The sequence below is a fragment of the Malurus melanocephalus genome, unplaced genomic scaffold, assembly GCF_030028575.1.
Source record: "Malurus melanocephalus ecotype Western Australia unplaced genomic scaffold, MMel_1.1 scaffold_369, whole genome shotgun sequence".
Taxonomy (NCBI): Eukaryota; Metazoa; Chordata; class Aves; order Passeriformes; family Maluridae; genus Malurus; species Malurus melanocephalus.
Genome location: NW_026623601.1, coordinates 468,129 through 479,405, shown reverse-complemented (window position 1 = coordinate 479,405; position 11,277 = coordinate 468,129). Strand labels below are relative to the sequence as shown.

The following is an 11,277-nucleotide window of genomic DNA, read 5'->3' as shown; positions in this document are numbered from 1 at the left end:
GAAATAAAAATAAAAATAAAAATAAAAATTAAAAATTAAAATGAAAATGAAAATAAAAAAATAAAAAAAAAATTAAAAAATAAAAAATTAAAATGAAAATGAAAATAATAATAATAATAATAATAATAACAATAACAATAAAAAAGCAGCAGCAAGGCTCTGGCACCCACCTGTGGCACCCGGACACCCCCTGGGTGTCTCAGACCCATTAAAATCCCAAATCATTTATCCTCAGGCTGCTTTTAGGGGGCAAAGGACATCTCAGGGGTGTCACTGCGGGGAGAATTGGCTTTACATCGGTGCCAGGGAAACTCTGCAAAGGACAGGCTGTGCGTGGGATTTTGGGATTTTGGAATCTGTGGAATTTGTGGGGTTTGGAATTTGGGAATTAGTGGATTTTGGGTTTTGTAATTTTGTAATTTTGGAATTTGTGGATTTGTGGATTTGTGGGGTTTGGGATTTCAGAATTTTGGAATTTTTGGATTTTGGAATTCTGGAATTTTGGAATTTGTGGATTTGAGGATTTTGGAATTTGTGGATTTGAGGATTTTGGAATTTTGGAATGTTGGGATTTTGGAATTTTGGAGTTTGTGGGTTTTGGAATTTTGGAATTTTTGGATTTATTTTCCTCCAGTTCCTCCCCCATTCCAAGACAATTTCCACCCCTCCCTCCCCATCAGATATGAGCTGAGACAGAAAATGTATTTTAATTTTTTTGTAATTTAGAACTCCAAGACCATGTGTTCAAGCTTTTCCATCTAAAACCCAAAGGCTGGGAAATTGGGAATTTGGGGGTTAAAACCCATTAAAAATACGAAATTAATGGATTAATTAGGCCATCACACTCTCTGCTGGGGCCTTGGTGAGGGAGGAGCTTTAACCAGGGACAAAATTGATATTTTAGGGAGGAGGAGCGCTCACACCTTAACAGGGGCAGACAACTCAAAGAGGTTTAGGGTTCCCCCAGAGCAGGGAGGTTTTTCAAAGACACTTGATCCCTGTTTTGAAAGGAACCAAAATTTCTTAATTGCTATTTTGAAAGATGCCAAATTTTACTGATCCCTATTTTGAAAGGCACCAAATTTCCTTTATCCCAGGTTTGAAAGACACCAAAATTTCTTAATCCCTATTTTAAAAGGCACCAAATTTTCCTGATCTCTATTTTGAAAGATGCCAAATTTCTTGATCCTTATTTTGAAAGACAGAAAACTTCCATTATCCCTATTTTGAAAGACACCAAATTTTCTTCATCACAATTTTGGAAGACACTGAATTTCCTTGATCCCTAWTTTGAAAGGCTCCGAATTTCTTTGATCCTAATTTTGAAAGTCACCGAATTTCCTTGATCTCTGTTTTGAATTTTCTTGATTCAAATTTTGAAAGGGACCAAATTTTTTTTGGAATTCCTTTTGAGAATTCCAGCCTGAACTCACATCCAACAGCCTTTAYCATTGAGTTACTCTGTGGATCTCTTGGAAAAACTTAAATTCTTAACTTAAAACACCAACCTAAGTAAGGAGGAGGAATATTGCCGGGTTTGGAATACACAGGAATTCCAAGGGAGGGCACAGGTTGGTGCAGAGCTGTCCTGGGCTGTCTCCATGGATTTGTCTGGTGCCACAGGAATCCCCCTGCTCAGCCAGCAAGAAAATTTGGCTGGATCTATCGGGGGGACAAGCAGTGAGTCCCCAAAAATTAAGCCACTGCTCCCTGAGCACACGGGAGGACCTTGGCATCCAGGGAAAAGGGGAGCAGATCCCTCGGAGCAGCCAAAATCAGCAATTCCTGCAGTCAGAGCCTGCCTTGCGCAACCAGAGGAATAAATCCAGGTCTTTCCAYGCTCACAGGATCTTTCAGGTCCTTTCCAACCCAAACCGAGCAGTGATTAATGGAAATGGTTTGGATGATCCAACTCTGGAGAAGTCCAAGAGCCTCATCCCCTGGACTTCAAAAAGCAGAGGTGATGGGGGCAGAATGGGGACATCTCTGGGAGGAGAAACTCTCCTGGAGTCCCTGGAGCTGCTGTGACACGGCACCATCCTGATCCCAGCCCTGCAAATGCTCGGAAGGGAAGGGACAAAGCCTTTAATAAGTCTGAAATAATTTGTTAAAAATTCATTAGCTATTATTTCAGCTGCGTGACCTCCTGAAGGGACTTTCTGGAGGGCCAGATGATSCAGTCAAGCGGGAATATAAATATGGAAAGGGCAGAGATCGCTTTGTTCAGCCAAGCCGTGTGGGATGGCAGGTTCAGTTTCCTGTCGGGTGCACCCGCGCTCATCCAGGAGGGGAGAGYCGGGCCCAGCGTTTGCATTTCTCCTTCCAGCTCCAGCAAAAATCAGCCAAAATCAGGAAAAAAAMCCCTTCATTTCCCTCACTCATTTGTTGGTGGTGCTTTCAGTGAGTGCTGCTTTGATTTCAGGGTCTGTTCAATGCGATATTTGCTGTGGGGAAGCACTGTGTTAGAGGTGAAATGCACAGTGCACTGATGCAGATATTCCCCATCCMTGGAAGTGTCCAAATCCAGGTTGGATGGGGTTTGGAGCACCCTGGSATGGCAGAAAGGTTCCCTGCCTCTGTCAGAGTGTGGAACAAGTGGAGTTTTAACATTTCTTCCAACCCAAAGCATTCCGTGCTTTCACCACACGATGAGAATTCTTACTCGCATCTGAATAGAAAAGGCAGCTAGAAATCTCAAAAGGAAACCCCAGAGCGTTTGTAACAGGTAAAAAGCACACAGAGGAGAGCACAGTTGTTGAATTGAGTCACCCCAGGCAGCCTCCACACCCACGGAATATTTAATTAAATCCGGAGTCACGGGTGCTGTGTGCAGAAGCGTGAACGCGTCCCTGCAGACACAAACGGATYCAAGCTTCCCTCTTCCCTCCCTGCATTCCATCCGATTCCCTAAAAACCCTTTAAACCCTCATTTCAGCCTCTAAACACACCAAACACCACACGCGGGGAGTAAAACCCTTAAAGAAGAGTTTCCTTGCGCTGCAAATACAAAACTCAGCGGGGAGAGCAGAAAAGCTGCTCGGCATCAGAACTTCCCAGGAAACATCCCAAACCAGGGCAAATGCGGCTTGGAACACCCCGGACGGGTGGAAGGTGTCCCTGTTCCRGCCAGGGGTTGGATGAGGTGACATTTTAAGGTCCCAAACCCGAGCAGTGATTTCCCCGCCCCGGTGACACGGGCCACGGGCTCAGCAGGGTCCTGGCAGAGTCAAAGCAGCGCAGCTTTTGCAGCTGGCGAACCCAAACAAGCTGCTGTGGGGCTGAGTCACCTCTCCCGCCGCTTTAACCCCTTCCTTTCATCGCCCCGACCCCAAAAAACCTGACAGCTCCRGGCGGGAAGGCGCGCATCTGCCTGGAAAAGACCGTGAAAAGCGATTTTCCAGGGATTTTTCCCCTCGCTGCCGGGTGCGTGCCGCGCACAAATCGCGTTGTTGGGAGTCTCCGGCTGCTTCTSTGAGCCAGCAGAGCACGGGCTCCTTCCCAGCCCAGCCAGCGGGGCGAACRGAGCGCATTTAAATATTAAACATGTGATTAAATCCTCCTCTAAACACCGCCACGCCGGCCTCTTGGCTCCTCGAGCGGAGAGATTCCCTCTTTGCCCGCTTCTCCCTCCCAAAATGTGAATCTGCCGGAGCGAGAATGTTTGTTCCCCTTTYGAAAAACAGCAGCGAGGGAGCGCTCAAAAATTTGTTCCGCCTCTTGCCGAGCCGTAAAACCCAGAATTGTGATGAAAAGGCGCYGTGAGAGCTCCGGAAATGGGCGATTTATCGATGGGCGAGAAACACAAAGCAGCAGAATAAAACGAGATTGTAGAAATTCTGTTAGTTTAGAAATTCTGTAAGTTTAGAAATTATATTAGCCCAGAAATTATATTCACCTAGAAATTAAAGCCCTCAGGTTGGGAAAAAAACAGACAAAAACTTGGGGGAGAGCTGGCAAGGAGAGGAGGAGGAGGATGAGGAAAGGAGGATGAGGAAAGAGCTGATTGTAAACGGTAAAGAGGATGAAATCGACTGGGCTTGGTTTAAGAAGTTTGAGGGTTTTAAGCCTGGTTCAAACAGGATATTCTGTGAGCCTAAGAGTGGGCAATGCCCTAAAACGTAAAGTTTAGGAAAACCATTGCACTCTGTGGCATTGTCACCAAAACTGAGGGAAAAACAAAAACTCTCCAACAACATTTTAATGTTAGAGAGTCAAGGCATTGCTTTATTTTCTGGCCAGGATGCGCCACAGAAATAATTTCATTCACACTACAGGGTATGAAGGGAAAATCATTCCGTGCCAATTCCTGGCACAATATTTGCACTAAAGGCTGGAAGAAATGTGGGCCCAGGAGGGATGGGGGGCCCAGGGTGGCTTGTGCCAGCCTTGTGCCAGCCTTGTGCCATGCTGGTGCAGCTTCCAGACCCAGGAAAAGGGACGGAAAGAGCCCCGGGGCACAGGGGATCAGGAATGCGGAGAAGCCGTGCTGGTCATACCTGTTGCAGTTCCCTGTCCCCATTCCCAGGTGACAGAACCGCCAATCCCAATGTCCCAGCCAACCCCACAAACCCCACAGTGCCTCACCCCATGCCAAGAACCCCYTCCCCGGCAGGATTGTTTGTCATATTAAAATATAACTCCCCCTGCATGGAGCAGCACCCTCTAACCCCAGGTGTTTTAAAGGGTCGGCAGTTCTTGCCATAAAAACAAGATCAGAGGGGTTTATTGACTGCAGCAGGGTTAAGATGCTTTATCCCCAGTGAAAATTCGGCCCCTTGACTTCAAGGAAGCCRTGCTGATTGATCCCAGATGGAGACCTGGCCGGGTGCAATCCCATCCCAAAACCCTGGGACTGAACCCCCTCTGCTCCTCAGAGCCCGGGTGGTGATGGAGGAACGAGGGACAGGGAATTGGGGTGGAGGAATTGACATTGGGGAAAAGAATTTCACATTGGGGACAGAGAATTGGGATGGAGGAATTCACATTGGGGAAAAGAAATTCGCACTGGGGACAGGGAATTCACATTGGGGACAGGGAATTCACATTGGGGACAAGGAATTGGGATGGAGGAATTCCCATTGGGGACAGGGAATTGGAGACAGGGAATTCACATTTGGGGACAGAGAATTGGGGTGGAGGAATTCACATTGGGGTAAAGAAATTCACATTGCAGCAATCTTCTCCAAGGCTCAGGACAGGTGAGATTTTGTTTCCCAGAGCTGTAGGCACGAGTGCCATTCTTTTTTTTTTGCCATAAAAAACTAAAACCCTTTACACTTGTGCCCATGGAGAGGCGGTGAAACCACGTGTGGATAAACACCAGGATGCACCAATCCCAAAGGGTTTGGGGTCTGAAATGCACAGCAGGATCCCACCAGGCCACTCCTGTGGGGGCATTAAAATTCCCAGCTATAGGATGCCGGCGCCTCTCCCCAAAATTYCCCCAAATTCTCGTTGCTCAGGCCACGGGGACTCTCCGGGCCGGGCTTGGCGTGCAGAGCTGGGCTGGGGAGAGGGAAAAGCCTGAGCCTGCATTTCCCTGGCTGCAGCCCGGCCCTCGCAGCCCTSTGAGTGTCAGGGCCAACATCTGGAGCGGGCTGCGAGCCCGGGGCGATGGGCAGCAGCACGCACAGCTGCGCACATCTGGCCTGCAGGTGTCCGGGCTGCTCTTTGTCAGGGACATGAAAAACTTCCTGGGACACTCGTACCTGTCCCCTGGATTGTTCCCAGAAGCCCCYAAAATTCTGTGGGTTTTCTGTCTCTGCTTTTCAGTGGGTGGCCCCAAATTTCTTTTTTTTTTTTTTTYTTTTCCCATTATAATTCTATTTAAAACAAGGAATTTGAACCATAGATGCTTTTAAAACAGGGAAGGGGGGCGGTTGTTTTCAATTCTGCTGGCTCTGATCTGCACAGCTGAGTCACTCATAATGGATGCTCGTCATCCTTCCCCCTGGTTTACTCCTAGGAGTAGATGTTACTACAGAGCTTTTGTGCTGCTCTGATGACAAAAAACAAAAAAGAAAAAAAAAAAATCTGAGGCTGTTCCTCCTTTTGCTCAGCCAGACTTGCTCCCATAATATTAAATCTGTGCAAGGACAGGTAAAGTGGGGAAAAGGGTAGGAAAATCCRCTCCTGAGGTTTGGGAACTGCAGCTGCACACAGAAAAATGGTGAGAGAGCAGAGGAGCTGAGCGGGGCAGCCCCAAAGAGTTCCCTTGGAAAAACAAGAAAGCCAGAGATGTAGATATTTCTTTTTGGAGGTGTTTTTTTCCTAAAATTTGCATGATTYTGGCAGAAATGYCGAGGGGGAGGGGGAAGGTTTTCCTCTGGTCAGTGAGATCTGTTCTCCCCGAATGGGGAGGGGGCAGCAGGGTGTTTGCACAGCCCTGTCTGATCTCAGAGGAGTTTATCCCACTCCCAGTGACTGCCAGCTCTGCCCTAAATTAAATTAAATTAAATTCCCGCTCAGTCTGCAGGCTGTGTCCGTGCGGGGTGGGGGCTGTCACCGTGAGCATCTCAGAATGAATGGGTCATCTGTGGCAGCTCCATCCTCCTTCCTCGAGTTCCTGCCATTCCCGAGGTTTGGGATGCACATTTCAGACTTTGTCCACCCGGAATCTGCACCCTTTTCCCCTGGTTTCCACCCATTTCCACGTTTGGGATGTGAATTTCAGGCTTTGCCCTCCCAGAAATCTCATCCCCTGATTTCTACCCATTCCCAATTCTTTGGATGCGCACGTCAAGCTTTGCCCACCCGGAATTTGCATCTTTTTCCCCAATTTCCACCCATTCCCGAGGTTTTGGACGCGCATTTCAGGCTTTCCCCACCCAAAATCCACACCCTTTTTCCCCRATTTCCATCCATTCCCGATGCTTTGGAATGAGCATTTCAGGTGGTGCCAGTCTGGAAATTTCCTTTCCTGATTTCCACCCATTCCCATATTTGGGATGTGCATTGCAGGGTTATCCCACCCAGAATCCGCAYCCTTTTTCCCTGATTTCCATCCATTCCCATGTTTGGGATGCGCATTTCAGGCTTTTTCTGCCCGGAAATCTCATTCCCTGATTTTCACCCATTCCCAATTCTTTGAATGGCCATTTCAGGCTTTTCCCGCTCAGAATCTGCACCCTTTTTCCCTGATTTCCACCCATTTCCGTGTTCAGGGTGCACATTTCAGGCTTTTCCTGCCTGGAAATCTCCTTTCCTGATTTCCATTCATTCCCGATGCTTTGGACATTCTTTTCAGACCGTGCCCACCCGGAATTTGCACCTTTTTTCCCGATTTCCCCATTTCACCCCTTTTCCCCCACCCGTTCCCGAGGTTCTGGATGCRCATTTCAGGCTTTTCCTGCCTGGAATTGCCGCTGCTGGAGCCCGTGGGATCCCAAAAGGATCCGCATCCCACAGGATGTGGGACTCAGGAGGCAATGGAAGGTGCATTCAATGCATAGAACGGGTAAAGTTTGGAATTTTTGGGGTTTTTTTCCATTTTTTTGCTTTTTTCCTCATGGCTTCTCCGCGAACTGACTTTTTTTCGTATCTAATTGCAACTATTCACCCCAAAATTTTTCTGTTCACCCAAAATAAACAAACCTTTACTATCCAAAAGTTCCTGATGGCCACCCCACAGGGCAGAGCTGCGGGTGATGCTCCCAAACCCCAGATCCGTTTTGTTTTTTCCCGCTCCCAAGCTGCCAGAATTTTAACCAGGGGCTCCCACAAACCTTCCTCCTCCACCTCCTCCTCCTCCTCCTCCTGGCAGTGGGAAATGTGTCTTTGGCAAGGGAGATCCTTCCTGTTTAAAGTTTGGTTTTTTTTTTGTTTTGTTTTTTTTTTTTCCTCGGTTGAAGCTGTTTTTATATTTGTTTGAATTTTCCAGCAAGGGAGGGACACAGCACCTCGGAGCAACCCAAAAAAAATCGAGGGAATTCTGCTGGGTTCAGCCTTTCTTGGTGGAGAACACCCCAAAAAATTGAGGGAATTCTGGGTTTAACCTTTCTGGGTGGAGAACACCCCAAAAATCAAGGGATTTCTGCTGGGTTCAGCCTCTCTTGGTGGAGAACACTCCAAAAATAGAGGGAATTCTGCTGGGTTTAGCCTTTCATGGTCAGAAACACCCCAAAATCACGAGAAATGGAGTTTTTGAAGTGGTCCCGGGCAGCCTGACGAGCCCCTGAGCTYGTTGTGCAAAATGTGGTTGTAATTAGATAATTAATAATTTGGAGAGGGAAAGGAGAGGAAATGGGAGCTTTCCTCAGCGGGGAAATCATTCCAGCTGCTGTTTGATCTCYGAGCTGGGGCGGGAGCGGCACCTCGCCGGCAGAGCCCCGAGCGGGATGGGGGATCCCGGGGGCACTGTGGGGTCATGAGGTTTGTCCTACAGAATTTCCCTGTTCCTGGAAATGTTCAGGGCCAGGATGGCTCAAACTGCTCTGGCAGGAGGCGTCCCTGCCACTGGCATGGGGGTGGGATGAGATAAAGGATTTTAAAACTCCCTTTCCAACTCAAAGCCAAATTCCAGCTCAACCCAAACACCAAATTCCGTGATCTTGTGATGTTCTGATGCCCCTGCTTGGGGATTTCCCATTTTAGGCTGAAAATTCATTCCCAGGGAGAGGGTGATGGGGTGCAGAGGGTGTGAGCATCACTTTGTTGAGCAGGATGATTTGGGTTGGAAAACTGACCTTAAAACCCAACATCTTCCACCAGAGTAGGATTTAGGAACATGGGGTTGAATTATCCCAAAGGGCCTTCTCTCCCCAAAAACTCTGGAAAGAACAAAAAATAACCCTAACCAAACCCGAAAAATTTTGTCATTCCATCTGACCCAGCCCCGGGGGAGAACATTTTAAGACTCCGAATCCCTCCCTGCATGTGTCACATCACCAGACCCTGAATTTAGGCTGCAGACCAAAAAGCAAAGGAATTTTAACTCCATCTCCTCCAGGGATGCTCCAGGATCTTGCACAGTGCCTGGGTTAACTCCACTCTGCTGAAATCAGGGTTTTGTAAGGAAAAATCTCACATATTTGTAGGGAAAAATCCCTTCCCAACCTATCCCAGAAAGACTTCCTGGATTTGTATTCATTTTTCTAATTTTTTTTTTTTTTGCTTTTCCTTCCCTCCAGACTGTCCAGYGCCTGCAACCGAAGTGGAATTGGGATTTCTCCAAGTTTGTAGCTTCTGAAACCTTAAAAACCTCAAGGAACGTGGTCCTAAAGACCCCTGTTGACCTCCCTCACTCCCAACTCTGGTGTTTTGGAGCGTTTTGGACTGAGCAGCGAAACAGCACCCMAGAGAGGAAGGGGCTGAAGCTTCTTTTGCAACATCTCCCCCCCAAAAACCACTGACCAAAGAGAAAAGGAGAAGCAACATTCCTGGCTGTTCGTTGTCATCGGGATTTCGTGTCTGTCTGTCTGTCTCTCCGTGCGTTTGACATTGAATTTTTTATTTTTGRAGTTATTTTCTGGAAAAAAAAAGAAAAAAAAAATCTTGATYMAGGAMCAATTTATGAGGCATCTTTGGGTTTGAATTTTACTTCTCACTGACTGTATTTTTATTTTTTTTTTAATTTTTAAATTCCAAACCTGGTTTCTCGTATAGGCACAGCAAAACTGGACCAAGGCTCTCAGAATAAAAAAAAAAAAAAAAAATAAGAAAAGGAGGAATAAAACCCACCATGCCCCCAGCTCCCTGCATGATTTCTTTCAAGCACAGCCTGGATTACAGACTGCCTTTACTGCTCCGTGATTTGCTACCGCTCATCCCCTTCCCCCTTTTTTATTTTTTTTTCTTTTTAAAATTTTTGATTTTTTCTTATTTTAAGTTTTTTTTTTATTTTGATTTTTTTTGTTGTTTCCATTTTCTGTTCCAGTGTATATGTTGCTTATTTGTTTTATTTATTGAGATATTTTTAACGAGCTGAGAGACTGCAATGTCGCTGTGTATAATGCTTCTCTTGCCAATAAAAACAAAATAAAAATAAATGTCATACAGCTACTAGGATTTTGGGATTTTTATTTATGGTTTCACTGCCCTGAGCAGAGGCTGAGACTTTTCTTTGTGCCCCACAAGGTTTTCACACTCAGAAATTTGGCTGAAAATTCATTCCTGGGGAGAGGGTGATGGGGTGCAGAGGGTGTGAGCATCATTTGGTGGAGCAGGATGATTTGGGGTGGAAAATGGACCTGAAAACCCAACATCTTCCACCAGAGCAGGATTTAGGAACACGGGGTTAAATGATCCCAAATGACCTTTTCTCCCCATAAACTCTGGGAAGAATAAAAAATCCCAACCGGGTGTCATTGGAAAATTGAGGCCCAATATGTTAATGAGAAAAAACCTATTTATTAAGGCAGAACAGGGCCTATTTTGTTTTAGTTTTAAATTACTTTTGTTCTCATTTTCTGTTCCAGTGTATATGTTGCTGTTGTRTATATTCTTTTGTAAAGAATAAAATGCATCTAGGTGAATTTTGTAAGGAGTAAAACATTTTTAGGGACCCCTCCCACCATCCCAGGCTGCTCCAAGCCCTGTCCCAACATGGCCTGGGACACATCCAGGGCAAAATAATCCAAGTTGTCTGGAAAAGAGAAAAATCCARGAAAATTCAGGGAAGCGCCTGAGCCTCGAGCTGGCTCTGCCCACCCATGGGTGGTGCTGCTGAGGCCACAGGTGGATTTGGTGGCTCCCAGGGTGTCCTTTCCCATCCCACATGATTTTTCCAGCCAGAGCACAGCGTTTTCCTTTGGGCTTGCATCTTTAATTGTGCCTGAGGGGAAAAAACAAAAACAAACAAAAAACCTAAAAGAACCAAAAATAGCAAAAAAAAACCCCAACAAAACAAAACAAAAACAAAACAAAACCACAAAAAAGAAGAAAAAAACCAAAAAAAAATCCAAAACCCACCAAAAAACAAGCAACAAAAACCCCCAAAACCCAAAAGAAACCAACCCCAAAAAGCAAACAAACCAAAAAATACCTCCCCACCACCAGAATTTAAAAAAAAAAACGATCTCAAAGCAAATTGGGAAGATTATTTTGAAGTTTCTTTAGACAGATGTTGCCTCGAGAGCTGTCAGTGCATTTTTCAGAGCATTTTTTGCCGCAATTTCTCCTTTCCTAGGTCTGGAAGTTGCTCCTCTGTGAATCTCCTGCTCCAAAGTTGAGGGTGATGGGGGAAAAACCTCTGTTTTGGGCTTGGGAGAGGAAAAGTGACCTGGAGGAGGACAAGGGGAAGGGAAAAACTCACCTGGGCATCTCCAGAAGGATCTGAAT

At 46.2% G+C, this 11,277-nt stretch overlaps 1 protein-coding gene across 1 annotated transcript in view; it reads left to right on the top strand.

Moving 5' to 3' along the window:
- Positions 1–9,489, top strand: part of TWIST2 (twist family bHLH transcription factor 2) — a 23,609-nt gene extending 14,120 nt beyond the window's left edge. Inside the window, exon 2 of the mRNA XM_057378673.1 lies at positions 9,129–9,489. The gene's annotated coding sequence lies outside the window, so the exon portion shown is untranslated. The remainder of the gene's footprint in view (positions 1–9,128) is intronic.
- Positions 9,490–11,277: the final 1,788 nt, after the last annotated feature.